Here is a 13,850-nt window from a genome sequence, read left to right as displayed (position 1 = left end):
AATCGGAAGTAAGTAAAACATGTTATGGTGCATCCTAATAGGGGAAGGGACCCTAATATGGACCACGTTTCACGCTGCTAACTAGCTTGTTTTTTTGCAAAGCTGTTTCATTTTGTGTTTGGTAGTTGTTCTCTCTTTCGTAAATCTTGAAGACTAATTAGAGAGAACTAGCTTTTACAGTCATTTGCTAAAAATAAAATACAGAAAAAATCACAACTGGTCCATATTAGGGGCCTGGCCTAACATGATACAACTTGCAACTTACCATGCAAGTCAGCCTAATTGAAATATGCTTCAGATTTACAGGTTTGGATTCGACGAGAACTGTATTTGAAACACAAGAGGAAACTGTTTAAAACAAATCAAAAACAGAGAGAAAATTATTGAAATGATCAACTTTCACGTAAAGAAGTATAATTTTTTTTAAATCTCGAGGGCTAGTTATAGGTCATTTTCAGCAAGATTCTTGAGAATGACTGAAACCGTCCTTTATCTTTTCTTTTCTTCTATTTGTTGAAGGTGGTCCATATTAGGGAACACAGAGATACTTCGAGTTTTTGCTATAATTTTTTGTTTGTGACAGAAACTCAGGGTCATAGATCCAGGGCCGGACTACCGGGGGGGTTATGGGGGTTGCGCAACCCCCCCCCCCCCCCTAGCCTAAACATGTACCTTACTTATTTAATTTTTTTTTTATTATTGCTTATTTTATGCCGTTTCATGCAAGGAGCGACCATTTTCCTATCTCAGAATATGACCTACCCGTCAGCTTCAGGGGGCTTCGCCCCCTGACCCCCACAACGAGGGGTGGTGGGTGGGTTCTAGGGTTTCCGGACCCCCCCCCCCCCCCAGCCAAAAAATAAAAATATTGAATGAGGTATGCATTTCTTTATTTTACATTGAGTTTCAATTTTTGGGGTATTAATCAGTGACAAAATCTGCTGCCTTAAACTGGTAATGATCATCCTCAGAATGCACCAGATTGCACCATTTTGCATCCTTTTTTTCAAAATTTCCGGGGGGTCATGCCCCCGGACCCCCCTAGCAAGCTAGGCGCTTCGCGCCGTCCGTCGTCTCGGCGCTTCGCGCCTTCACACCCATATCTTCACAATATACTTTTGAAAAAAACCAGTCATAAAATGAACTGATCCGCCCCTGCCGCCTGGGGGGACATCCGCCTGGGCCACCACTGGCAACCCCCCCCCCCCCCCCTCCTCTTCGCCTAGTCCGGCCCTGAGATCTATACAGACGGGATCGCAGTTGGCGATCCTGTCAAGGGATATCTATGCTCAGGGCCAACACTGCTAAGGTGTAGCGAATACAGTCTTAGCTGTCCTATAATGCAATTGTTGTGTGTTTATAGCTTTGTCTTTGGAGAGAAATTGGTCGATTTTAAGCGTCAGATTTAGAGTGAACGAAGCTAAAAGTTTAAGAAAAAAAACAAAAGGGAGAAAAAAAAACTAACGGTTTTGTGCGTCCACAACTTTTTCGACATGTGCAAGTTATCAAGAGAGGATGCATTCAGCGAGTACAACTGTTCTGAGTGCTCTGGTATCATTAGTTTGTCAGAACGAAAGGTGGTCCATATTAGGACCCAGTCCATATTAGGAGGCCCTTCCGCTATAATTTGCACGTGTACATGTGACGTCACAAACATACACACCTTCCTAATCTTGACTGCACTGGTGCTATGGAAGGTCTGCTAAAAGTTCATCTCGGGAAATCAATATTTTAGCAATGGTTGTCGACATTTTATCCCCAAAAAACACCTAATGTTTGGATTGTGAGTTATAAGGGGAAATTCTTTGGGACGAATACAATTTTCCCTCATTCTTTTACTCCTTTCTTCTGTTCAGCAATGTGCTTATTGGAAGCACACATGCCGAATGCAAATGATCAGAGGTACCTTAATTGTTATTTAAGTGAGATAAAATGACAAATGATTCAAGTGATGACGTGTTTCAACGCTATTATCACACCACAGCCAGTTTATTTTGATGTTCCCCCAGGTTTGTTCCTTCGTAAGTAAGTTGACATGAAGGTTTAAAATGTATAATAGTATTTTACACACAAAGGTGGGAATCAAGTTATTTCACAATCGTCATGCAGTGAGTGTGTGCAGAAGCAGTTCTTTGGAAATCAGTGGATAGCAAGTCTAATAATAATACTGTGAGTGATCACAGTTTTTTTTATGGTTTTTCTGTGGCATATTTACACGAGTATACATAATTATGAAGGGTCGGAGCTGAAGGGGCGTGTCATCAGACACTGTGACACATTCTTAAAACAACAGAGAACTCAGAAGAAACCAACACCAAAGACGCCAAAAGTCTACTTCTTTTAGCTATATATCACCCAGCTCCGAAAAACCCCCAGCCCTGAAATAGTTTTTTCAGTACAATTTACCGTCTTACAGGCACACTAATGATCTCATCAAAACAGTTTGGCTTATCATCTTAGATCTGACCAGGCTTTTATTTGGGGTAAGACCATTCCTTCAATTTGTCTCATGCCATAATAATTACCACTGTACACAGGTAGCATTTAGACTATTTGTTTCTTTAGTATGTGACAGAGTGGAGGGATGTTCTTATTTCACGTAAAAGCCTGAATCCAAACTGTGTTAGCTCTGAAACATTCAAAGATAAGTCTGGTTTGTCTCCAACAACAATAAGAAAGAGAAAGCGAGAGAGAGGGACCCCTCCCACACACACACACACACACACTCACACTCACCCAACCACATCTTACGCATGTACATATCGTTTCAGATATCCGTCTCCGTTTCTTCATGTAAAAAGTGTGATTAACCTGTTGCATGTGATATCCGCTCTTGTTACAAAATGTTCAACAAAACATCATTGGAAAATTACTAAGTCTACGGACATCCATTGACACGACCTAATTCTGCTGAATCGTATGTCTCTTTTGACTGCTTAGAAAAGCGAAGGACGGAAATAACATTTTCTCAAAGCCAAATTGGATGTTGCAATGATGTACAAAATATGTTTATTTCTTTATTAATGATAAAAAAATCGCACTTGGTGAAAACCATTGGTGTACCACAAGCACTTAAAGCTACCAACACGTCATAGCATACATGGACGACACTAACACTAGCACACACACAAAAAACCGGCCCGTAACCAACAAGAATTATTCGCCAAAGCGTTACATAATTACAAAAATAAACATAAATCACTTAGACAGTGTCAAACAGGTGTTTTGGGGAAAAAGCTCCTTCGCACTGAATCTACGTTATGTTTTTCTTTAAATTCAGATGCTTTTTGTGACCAAGTGTCTGTTCTACACGAACATGCTATAATTAGAAAAAAAATCCTGCGCTCTTTTTTTTATTTTTTATGTTTTAATTTTTTTTACCAAAGACCTGTTAGCGTTGTGATTCTTGATAAAGTACTATGAAGCCAAACGCATACGTCCCCCGTCCCTTAACACATACATACACACTCATAAACACAAATACACACACACAGACACATCGTCATCGATACACACTCACACATAAATAAACAGACAAACGAACAAACAAAGTCCCTAAGATGTGCAGGTCCGTTTCGCAGTGCTGAAATAGACGCCCACTGTCACTTTGAAGATCGTTGTCCCAACCTGCGATAATGTAACGCTTTGGCGAATAGTTCTAATGAAATGATCATATTGAAAAATGAATTACCTCCACATTTGTCTTTACCTGTTTGAAAAATATGCATTTTTACGAATTTTGTAGCGTGCCGAATTGACATGTTCGTCTGAAGGAGCTTTTTCAAACAACCCTGTGATTTATGTTCATTGTTGTAATTATGTTACGCTTTGGCGAACAAGTATATTGCATGATCATGTTGAGAGATGAATTTCCTCCACAACTGTCTGAACCTGGTTGAAAAATGTGCATTTGTACGGTTTTTGTAGCGTGTCGAAGTGACACGTTTGCCAACAATCACGACTCGATCAACCCCTACCCTGTATAATACAGTTTATGAAAAGGTAAACAAAGAAAACGATTAAATAATGTGCACGAATCGTACAGCCAGAAAAATATCATCCACAAATCTGTCTTCGTTGTTGATGTAACTTATCTGGTTCATATTTTACGAACATTTGAAAATGACACAAAATCACTAACAGTGGGAGCAAATGAGCTGCGTTTCTTTCGCCGGGTACTGTACGTACATACAGGATAGCGATTGAAGGGGCAGAACTGCCTACTATAGCCAAGTTGAAGAATTCTCTCAAATTGTCTCCCTCTCTCTCTCTCTCTCTCTCTCTCTCTCTCTCTCTCTCTCTCTCTCTCTCTCTCTCTCTCTCTCTCTCTCTCTCTCTCTCTCTCTCTCTCTCTCTCTCTCTCTCTCTCTCTCTCTCTCTCTCTCTCTCTCGCTACTATGATATTTCATGTTTTTTTTGTTATTATTCATTGCAATGTATTATCTTTTTTATGATTAAATGTTTTAATTGGGAATCGTGACGAGGGTGATTGGAGACCCCCCGCGGGTTAGGGGGAAGAATTTACCCGATGCTCCCCAGCATGTCGTAAGAGGCGACAAACGGATTTTGTTTCTCCTTTTACCCTTGTTAAGTGTTTCTTGTATAGAATATAGTCAATTTTTGTACAGATTTTAGTCAAGCAGTATGTAAGAAATGTACTTGAAACTTGCATTCTCCCAGCAGATGTGGGGTTCTAGCTTTGCGACCTGTAGTAGTCCACACACACACACACACACGGACACGCACACGCGCGCGAGCACGCACGGTCGCACGCCAAGCACACATACGACAACACACGCACGCACGAGGCCCACACAAACACACGCAACGCAAACACAAACGCGCTCACATCCACAAACACACACACACACACACACACGCTGACACACACATACACGCTGACACACACACACACACACACACACACACACACACACGCGCGCGCAAGCACATGCCAGCACACGCATGACTTCGCGCGCATGAACAAACTGTGTTTTTTTCAAGCACACAGCGTGTGCTAGGTCAAATCCAACTGCTACTACTAATCCAAACAAGGACCAGAAGAACGATACAATTTACGTCCTGCTTTGAACGTTCGGTTTCCTTTGCATACAAAGCTGTTGGCGTGTGCATATCGTTCTGCTCTGAAACTTTCAAAAGAATGTTTAGTGTGAAGTGAAGTGTAACTTCCTACAAAACGAGGGATTTCTGTACAACTAAGGACTATTAGGTGGTTGTAGTGAGTGATTTGATTTCGCACTGTAAGCACAAGATGTGGACACTGTCAGCCTGTCTTGTGATTCTGTACCTGGGGGTGTTCAGTGTCACTACTGTGGAACAGAATTGTGAGTGTGCACCCTGCATCGTTTGTCATGAGCATGATACCGTTTCTTCGTCCTACAATAATTGAAACATTGATTGATCTATACATTATTTTGTGTTCATTTGTGTGTGTTTTTAGCAAGGTCATATTTACTTATTTGTGTGCTTATTTACCTACCAGCTGTTACCCGTTTGTATCAAAAACGTACCGTCATTCCTTGACGCATTTCTTGAATTTTTCTGCACCGTCTTGTGTCGAAGACTGACATTGGCTGTTCTCAAAAGGGACAAAGAAACAAAGGAGATACAGACGGACAGATTCACACACACACACACACACACACACACACACACACACACACACACACACACACACACGCACACACACACACACACACACACACGCCTATGATTGAGTAAATGGTTAATCATCTTTTAACGTTCTCAAATTAGATCAGGCGTGTGTGTGTGTGTGTGTGTGTGTGTGTGTGTGTGTGTGTGTGTGTCTGTGTGTGTGTGTGTGCGTGTTTGTTAATGTGTGTATGTGTGTGTGTGCGTGTGTGTGTGTGTGTGTGTGTATGTGTGTGTGTGTGTGATTGTTTGTGTGTGATTGTTTGTGTGTGTGTGTGATATTTTGTCTGTGTGTGTGTGTGTGTGTGTGTGTGTGTGTGTGTGTGTGTGTGATTGTGTGTGTGTGCAAGCACCCAGGCTATTCCAAATGTCATATTTATGTCACAATGTGGACCTTCTTGATTATCAGAAACTTTTTCATTGCTCATAAAAGAATGCCCAACATTCTTCTGAACTAAAGTGTAAACCCTCTCTCTTAAGTGCACACACACACACACACACACACACACACACACACACACACACACACACACACACACACACTATGTTTAGGTCTTTAATCACAACCCTGATAGGTGTGTGTGTGTGTGTGTGTGTGTGTGTGTGTGTGTATGTGTGTGTTGCACAATTACCGAAAACCGTTTCAACTTTCTGGACCGATCTTCATGAAACTTTACATTAGAGTGCGTGCAAATGATATCCCCAGATATAGCATGGACCAACACATTTTTTACTTTTTGAGATTTAAAAACCAAATTAATGTGGAACTATTCTCTGGGAATTCAGAAGCCAGAATATACTTTAATGTTTTCCAATTGCAACTAAATTGGATTTGTTGTGATAATTTTAATTGGGTAGGCTATAGGGTGCCCACACCATTCGGACACGTTTTGTAAAAAAAAAAGTGGGACCCCGCATTCAAATGTATATTGTAAAACAGAATCATAAAAATTATGAACAAAGTTTATCATATTTTTCTGTGAACGAAAAATATTTATGTGTCCCAAAAACTATTAACATAAAGATAATAATTATATGTATGTTGTATGAATGCCAGTTTGTTTGTTTGTTTGTTTGTTCGTTCATGGGCTGAAACTCCCACGGCTTTTACGTGTATGACCGTTTTTATCCCGCCATTTAGGCAGCCATACGCCGCTTTCGGAGGAAGCATGCTGGGTATTTTCGTGTTTCTATAACCCACCGAACTCTGACATGGATTACAGGATCTTTTTCGTGCGCACTTGGTCTTGTGCTTGCGTGTACACACGGGGGTGTTCGGACACCGAGGAGAGTCTGCACACAAAGTTGACTCTGAGAAATAAATCTCTCGCCGAACGTGGGGACGAACTCACGCTGACAGCGGCCAACTGGATACAAATCCAGCGCGCTACTGTCTGAGCTACATCCCCGCCGAATGCCAGTATTTCACAGCAACATCAGAGGCAATTTTTAAGTGTCATAAACACGTTCTCTGTTTCTGGTACAAATGCAGATTATGTAGAGGTTACATGCCGAGTCTCAGTGATTATCATTTATAGCGAGGCGACTCGATTATATTTTAGCATGTGATGCCGTATTGAACCGTTGTGATAATTGTGAAATACAAACAGTTGCGCAAACCGACCACAGAATGGTCATTATGTATTATAATTTAACACTAATAGTAAGAGGTCCTTCTTATTGGAAATTTAATGACAGCCTTTTGCGTGATTCTGAGTTTGTTGACAAAATGAATGTGTTTTTGGAACAATATATGAATGATCATTCCGAGGACAACCCCCACGACAAATGGGATTTCTGTAAAATTCAGATAAGGGAATTCTGCATACGATTTAGTAAAAATAAACATAAGCAAAACATTGATAATAAATCTATGTTGCAAAAGCAACTTAACGAAGCAGATGAGAAATTGTCAGTTGATAAAAAAAATCAGGATCTGTTAACACAAAGAGAAAATTTAAAGCACAAACTTGAAATATTCAATATTCAAGAAGCAAAGAGTGCACAAGTAAGATCTCGAGAAAGATTTATTGAACAGGGTGAGAAAAACACTCGCTACTTCTTGAATCTCGAAAAGGTAAGAGCAAACGTTAAGATAATGGACACTGATGCAACCAAAACGTTAGTGTGTTCTTTAGTCCTCTCAAAGATAGATTATTGCAATTCTCTTCTGGCCGGTCTCCCTAAGTACCTTTTAGATAGACTTCAAAGGATCCAAAATAACGCTGCCCGCCTGGTCTTCAAATCTTCCAAGTATGAACACGCCACACCCCTTCTTCACTCTCTACACTGGCTGCCTATCACCAAAAGGATCGAATACAAACTCTCCTCTCTTTCTTTTGCCGTCGTTTCTGGTTCTGCCCCAGAATACTTGTCAGAACTCTTCAATCTCCACACCCCCTCCCGTCAGCTTCGCTCCGCCGCCGACACTCGACTCTTCCGACTCCCCACAGTGCAAACAAAGACATGTGGCGAGAGGTCCTTCGCCTATCAAGCCCCTGTGACCTGGGATAGATTACCTCTGCCTCTCAGACACACAGATTCTCTCACTACATTCAAGACAAATCTCAAAACACACCTCTTCCAGCGCAAGTGATTTTTTTTCCCTTCAGCATCTCCCCACCCACCCCATCCCGCCCCACCTCACCCCCTACCTAGTGCCTAAAATAACGTGTATATATATTTATTCCCCCCTCTGCTTCTTTACCTCTGTAAACTTGTAGAGCTAGTTATTTTTCGATAATGACCCAGCAACCAAACAAATAACGAGCCAGCAACAGCCTGAATCCTCGATAGTGCAATAAGTTGAGAAGCTGTTCTGTTTTGGTACTACTTTTGCGACTGAAAAGTTCCGAACGCTCTATACGTACGAAATATACATCTCTGGAGCAAACAATACAAACATACCGCATTTAAATTAACAACTACAGGCCTGAACACATGAATCTCCATATAAAATCCATGAGTTAGGTTGTTTTCTGAATCTAGATCTGTCGTGCACACACCGTTCATCACAAGCAGATTCCCAAGGCAAGTAACTCATACTCTTGCCGACAAGAGTAGTTCCCCTTCTTTTAACGCAGTTTCTTCGACAACACTGACTGCAATCCGACGGTCAGTTTTCAACAATATTTCATTTTATAAACAGATCACACGCAATCAAATGCACACATCTCATCAATTTAAACAACATAAAGCGGTTTCATACACTATTTTCCCCAGAAAACTGAACTTCATACAGTAATTAACGTTGGAACACGGGTGCAAAAGTTCGTCTGCTAGTCCTATTTGACGAAAGAACATTATCCGAAACGATACTAAAACATAAACAGAACACACAATATCTGCCTTTACCGCCACAGCAGAATAACAGCATATCTGTGTACTTGATTTTAGTCTAAAACAGGGAAACTGACAAGAAGTGTTAACAGAATGGAATGATTTGCACGGAACTATACAACCGCGCATTAATCGATCGCCTGCGCAGGTTGACTGGTTGAGTGATTCGGATTCGATCAAACTTTCGCACAAAAACTCCTGTTTTCTTTGAATAACTGAAGAAAGGAGGAATAAAGAGGTTACACACCTCGTCTCAGTGATTATTAAAAATAATGGTCTCAGTTCGCGGTCATGAAAAAGCTCGCTGAAGCTCGCATTTTTCATGATCCGCCAACTTCGACCATTATTTTTAATAATCACTGAGACTCGGCATGTAACCTCTACTTATTCCCCCCTCTGCTTCTTTACCTCTGTAAACTTGTAGAGCTAGTTATTTTTCGATAATGACCCAGCAACCAAACAAATAACGAGCCAGCAACAGCCTGAATCCTCGATAGTGCAATGTGTTGAGAAGCTGTTCTGTTTCGGTACTACTTTTGCGACTGAAAAGTTCCGAACGCTCTATACGTACGAAGTATACATCTCTGGAGCAAACAATACAAACATACCGCATTTAAATTAACAACTACAGGCCTGAACACATGAATATCCATATAAAATCCATGAGTTCGGTTGTTTTCTGAATCTAGATCTGCTGTGCACAAACCGTTCATCACAAGCAAATTCCCAAGGCAACCAGGCCGTTACAACAAACAGATTTTGCAAATTGGCAATTGATTCCAAGACATTATTATGAGGTTCTTGGAAGCCAGCTGTGCTGCTTTACATCAACTGCCAAACCAAAACAGTTTATTGGTCTGACCAGAGTTAAATCAAAATTTTGGCAACATGTTTTAAAAATATGGATTGAGAACAGATATTTATATCCTGTTCAAAAAGAAAGTATTCTTGATCAATGTTTATGGAATAATGCAGATATTATTTTTAGAAAGAATGTGTTGTGTTTTGATAACTGGATTGAAGCCGGTGTGAATTGTGTACGTGATGTATGGATAGGCGAAAATATTGTGTCATTTCAACATATTTGTGCCATAGTCGGATATTGCGCCACAAGGCTGTTTGAGTACAACGCTTTGCACACGGCCCTCTGCGCGCGAGCACTGCGGGACAACATAGTTAAAAGAAGACGCGGGTGACGAGCCTCCTGCGACCTGTTTTCAGGGCATGCTAAATAACCCTTCCCCGAAGAAATTTCGTGCGATATTAACGCAATCCAAAGCCAGTGAACCCTGCGCTGCAAAAATGTTGGTCCCACAAATATAACATTTGCATTGGCGAAAAGTATTGGGTCCTGGCAAGTGCATGTACACGGGAAGAGAGATTAAAGTTACTCCAATGGAAAATTTTACATAATATTTATCCCACAAATATTTTATTGCATAAAATGAAGTTAAAAGAAAATAGTTTATGTAGTCTTTGTAATGAAATTGATTATATTGAACACTTCTTTTGGAAATGTAGCAAAATGAAATTGTTTTGGGAAAATGTTAGAAGATGTATATTTGTTAATACGGAAGAAAATATTATATTAACAGAAAAAAGTGTATTGTTTGGTTACTCTCCAGAAGTGCAAACCCCCATAAACAAAATTATTAATCACATTTTGCTCATTTCAAAAATGTGTATCAGTAAGTACAGATATGGTAGGCCTATTGATTTAAATGTGATGTTAGGATATGAATTAGCATTGAGATATTTCAGTATTGTGTAAATGTTGAAGGATGAATGAGGATACGTTGTAGACGAATGCTTGAATTTTTTTTTATTAAAAGCCCCACAATGATGTGCTTGGCAAATTCAAAACAAACAAAAAAAAACAAAAAAACAAAAATAAAAGTATATGTATAGGTTACAACACGAGTGGTTTTTTATATGGCTTGGGGGGATATAGCTCAGTTGGTAGCGCGCTGGATTTGTATTCAGTTGGCCGCTGTCAGCGTGAGTTCGATCCCAGGTTCGGCGGAAATTTATTTCAGAGTCAACTTTGTGTGCAGACTCTCTTCGGTGTCCGAACCCTCCCCCCGTGTACACTACATTGGGTGTGCACGTTAAAGATCCCACGATTGACAAAAGGGTCTTTCCTGGCAAAATTGCTTAGGCACAGTTAATAATTGTCTACCTATACCCGTGTGACTTGGAATAATAGGCCGTGAAAGGTAAATATGCGCCAAAATGGCTGCAATCTACTGGCCGTATAAAATTTCATCTCACACGGCATCACTGCAGAGCGCCTAGAACTGTACCCACGGAATATGCGCGATATAAGACTCATTGATTGATTGATTGATTGGGAGACACGAGCCTCTGGCGAGTGGCTCTCGATTGATATTCCCGCTGGGTCTTGACTGAAATACAAGCCATATAAAAAACCACGAGTGTTGTAATCTGTATATCCCATTCTACCATCAAACACAAAGTGTAGACTACTAGCGGCACTGTTGCGATCTGTGGACTGTAAAACAGTGGTGCCATCGAGACTTGGCCCTTTTGCAACCTTAAACCAAGTGACCGTCGCTGAAAAAAATAAAACGAATGAGTGCATCGATAAGTACGCGGTAACACTACTTTCAGACTATTTAAAAGCTTTAAGTAAAGGTTAATAAGTTGCAAGAAAGTAATGAAGTCGTATAGAAATTAATTTAGTTGAAGCGCACAATATTATTCTTTTGTTTTGCGTTTCAGGTCGGCAGAACGGGCGAAACGGGTTTGGGACCCATTTGGCTTACTCGATTCAGAATCGATTCCACGTTGTTTTTCTCGAACGTGTTATTATACAATTAGGCTTATTGACAGAGAAGCAAATTTTAGGGAACAAATATGTAGGTTTAGATTTAACCATTTGCTCCCTATTTGAAATGTATCTACGTGATAAACTGTTTTGCGAGTGTGTTTGCATGAATGAACCTAAACTGGTATGGGTGTGAGGAAAACGGGACCGACTTGGTGAAGTCGCGAATTGCTGACACGTCTGTCACCGCCGATTGATTGCATTTTGAAGGAATATGACTGGATTACGGAAAAATGCACACATGTTAAGTTCTTGGATACCTTCATCGCCAATGTGGACTTACTGCAGAGCCAGGCAAAAGAGTAGACTTTCTCGCAAAATACGTGAAACAGCCGATGTTTGATACGAAGCGAAGCCACCCCAAACCATGCAGTACGGACGCTTTTCGGTCCCGCTACGCATGACACCAGACCAGTGTTGTTGCTTTGAGTTTGACTCACAAACTCGAAACTGTCATTTAAAACATGAGCCAAAAGTGTATTGATTGTGTGATTAGTCTATGTGACAGGGCTTCTATTATCTGTCAGTTCCCACACCGACACTGTGGCAGACTCTCACGAACAGTCGTCTGCTTCGATGCAAGGGAGGGTACTCGTTTTTTTGTGTTTTGGTTTGTAGCCATGGGCATTGTGATAGTGTTCGACTGTTCAAACTAGTGTTATGCACGGGTTAATAAAACTGAGGATAGAACTCTTTAGCAGCAAAACAATTAAGAGTGTATTACAATCTATTTGTTTGGCGCAAGGTCAAAGGTCGGGAGGAAAGTAGTTCTTTGCCCAAATCGGAATCTGCACTATCATATATTTGTTGGAGTCCATGATGTATTTATTGAGCTATAAAAATACAACATATATACCCATACTGAAGTAACAGAGACAAAGAAGGGAGGTCATGGGATATTGCATTATACTTGTCTCGTCTAAATATCGGGCCCTATTGCTACTCTGAAAACACAATAGCTGTTATTGATGACGTCATATCCTTTTTTTGTGAAAGAAGAGGCGGCACTCTCACACCCTCATTTTTTTGATTAAATTAACTGAAATGTTGGTGTTCAAGCAATCTTCGACGAAGACTAGACTATGGGATTGCATTTTAGCTTGAAAGCTAAACACTTGATTGATGAATTCGGTCACTAAAAATTCTGACGAAAATACAGATTTTAGTAATTGATTCAAACAAGATGTCATCTTAGTCCATAACATTTCCTGATTCCATAATCATACATATTTGATTCGTTTGGATTAAAAAGAAAGTCAGACAGCTACAAAGATTAAAGAAAAGCACATTTTCCTGTAAAGCGCTTTACGCTACAACGCTATACTGGATTGTCAGTTTCAGCGATCAGCAGGCTCTATGTTTTTCACGTGAATAAGTGTGTCAGCGCTTTTTGTCTCGGTCGCAGGGTATCCGCAAAGCATTGTCTTTCTGAAATGCAGTGCGTTCAGTATCATGTGAGGTTGCCAGATTGACCAAATGTATGAATTTCGTTTCACGCGACTAGTTTCTAATTTTCCTCTGTCACATACACACACAAGTATATGCATAAACTGACAGAAATACACACTGCAGACACACTTACAGACACATACACAGTAATGGCGCTAGTATTTTTTCAAACCGATGCGCAAACTGTTATGATGCAAACAGTCCAGAAAAACCTGTAAGAGTCCAACTCTGGTTTTGTTGTTTTACCAGCACACAAAAAACCGGTAGTTCTATAAACATCAACCCGTAGGTCTTACAGGCAGCCAATTTTGTTCTGGTATTTTCTCATTTCAACCGGTAAAATACCGGTAATTACTGGTTAACGCCAATACTGCATACATCAATCACTTCTTTTCTAAGATCAAGCGTGCTAGGCTGGGAGTTTCTTTCACTGAAGGCTGCAGTTGGATTTGTTTAAAATCTACATAATGCAGTTAGGTTGCAACATGCGTAGGTCCTTTTCTGTTTAAAAGAAGGGGGAAATGATAGCAAAAGGTACGTT

The sequence above is a fragment of the Littorina saxatilis genome, linkage group LG12 (genome assembly GCF_037325665.1).
Source record: "Littorina saxatilis isolate snail1 linkage group LG12, US_GU_Lsax_2.0, whole genome shotgun sequence".
NCBI lineage: Eukaryota > Metazoa > Mollusca > Gastropoda > Littorinimorpha > Littorinidae > Littorina > Littorina saxatilis.
The sequence above is the reverse complement of the archived record's forward strand: the minus strand, read 5'-3'. Positions refer to the sequence as shown.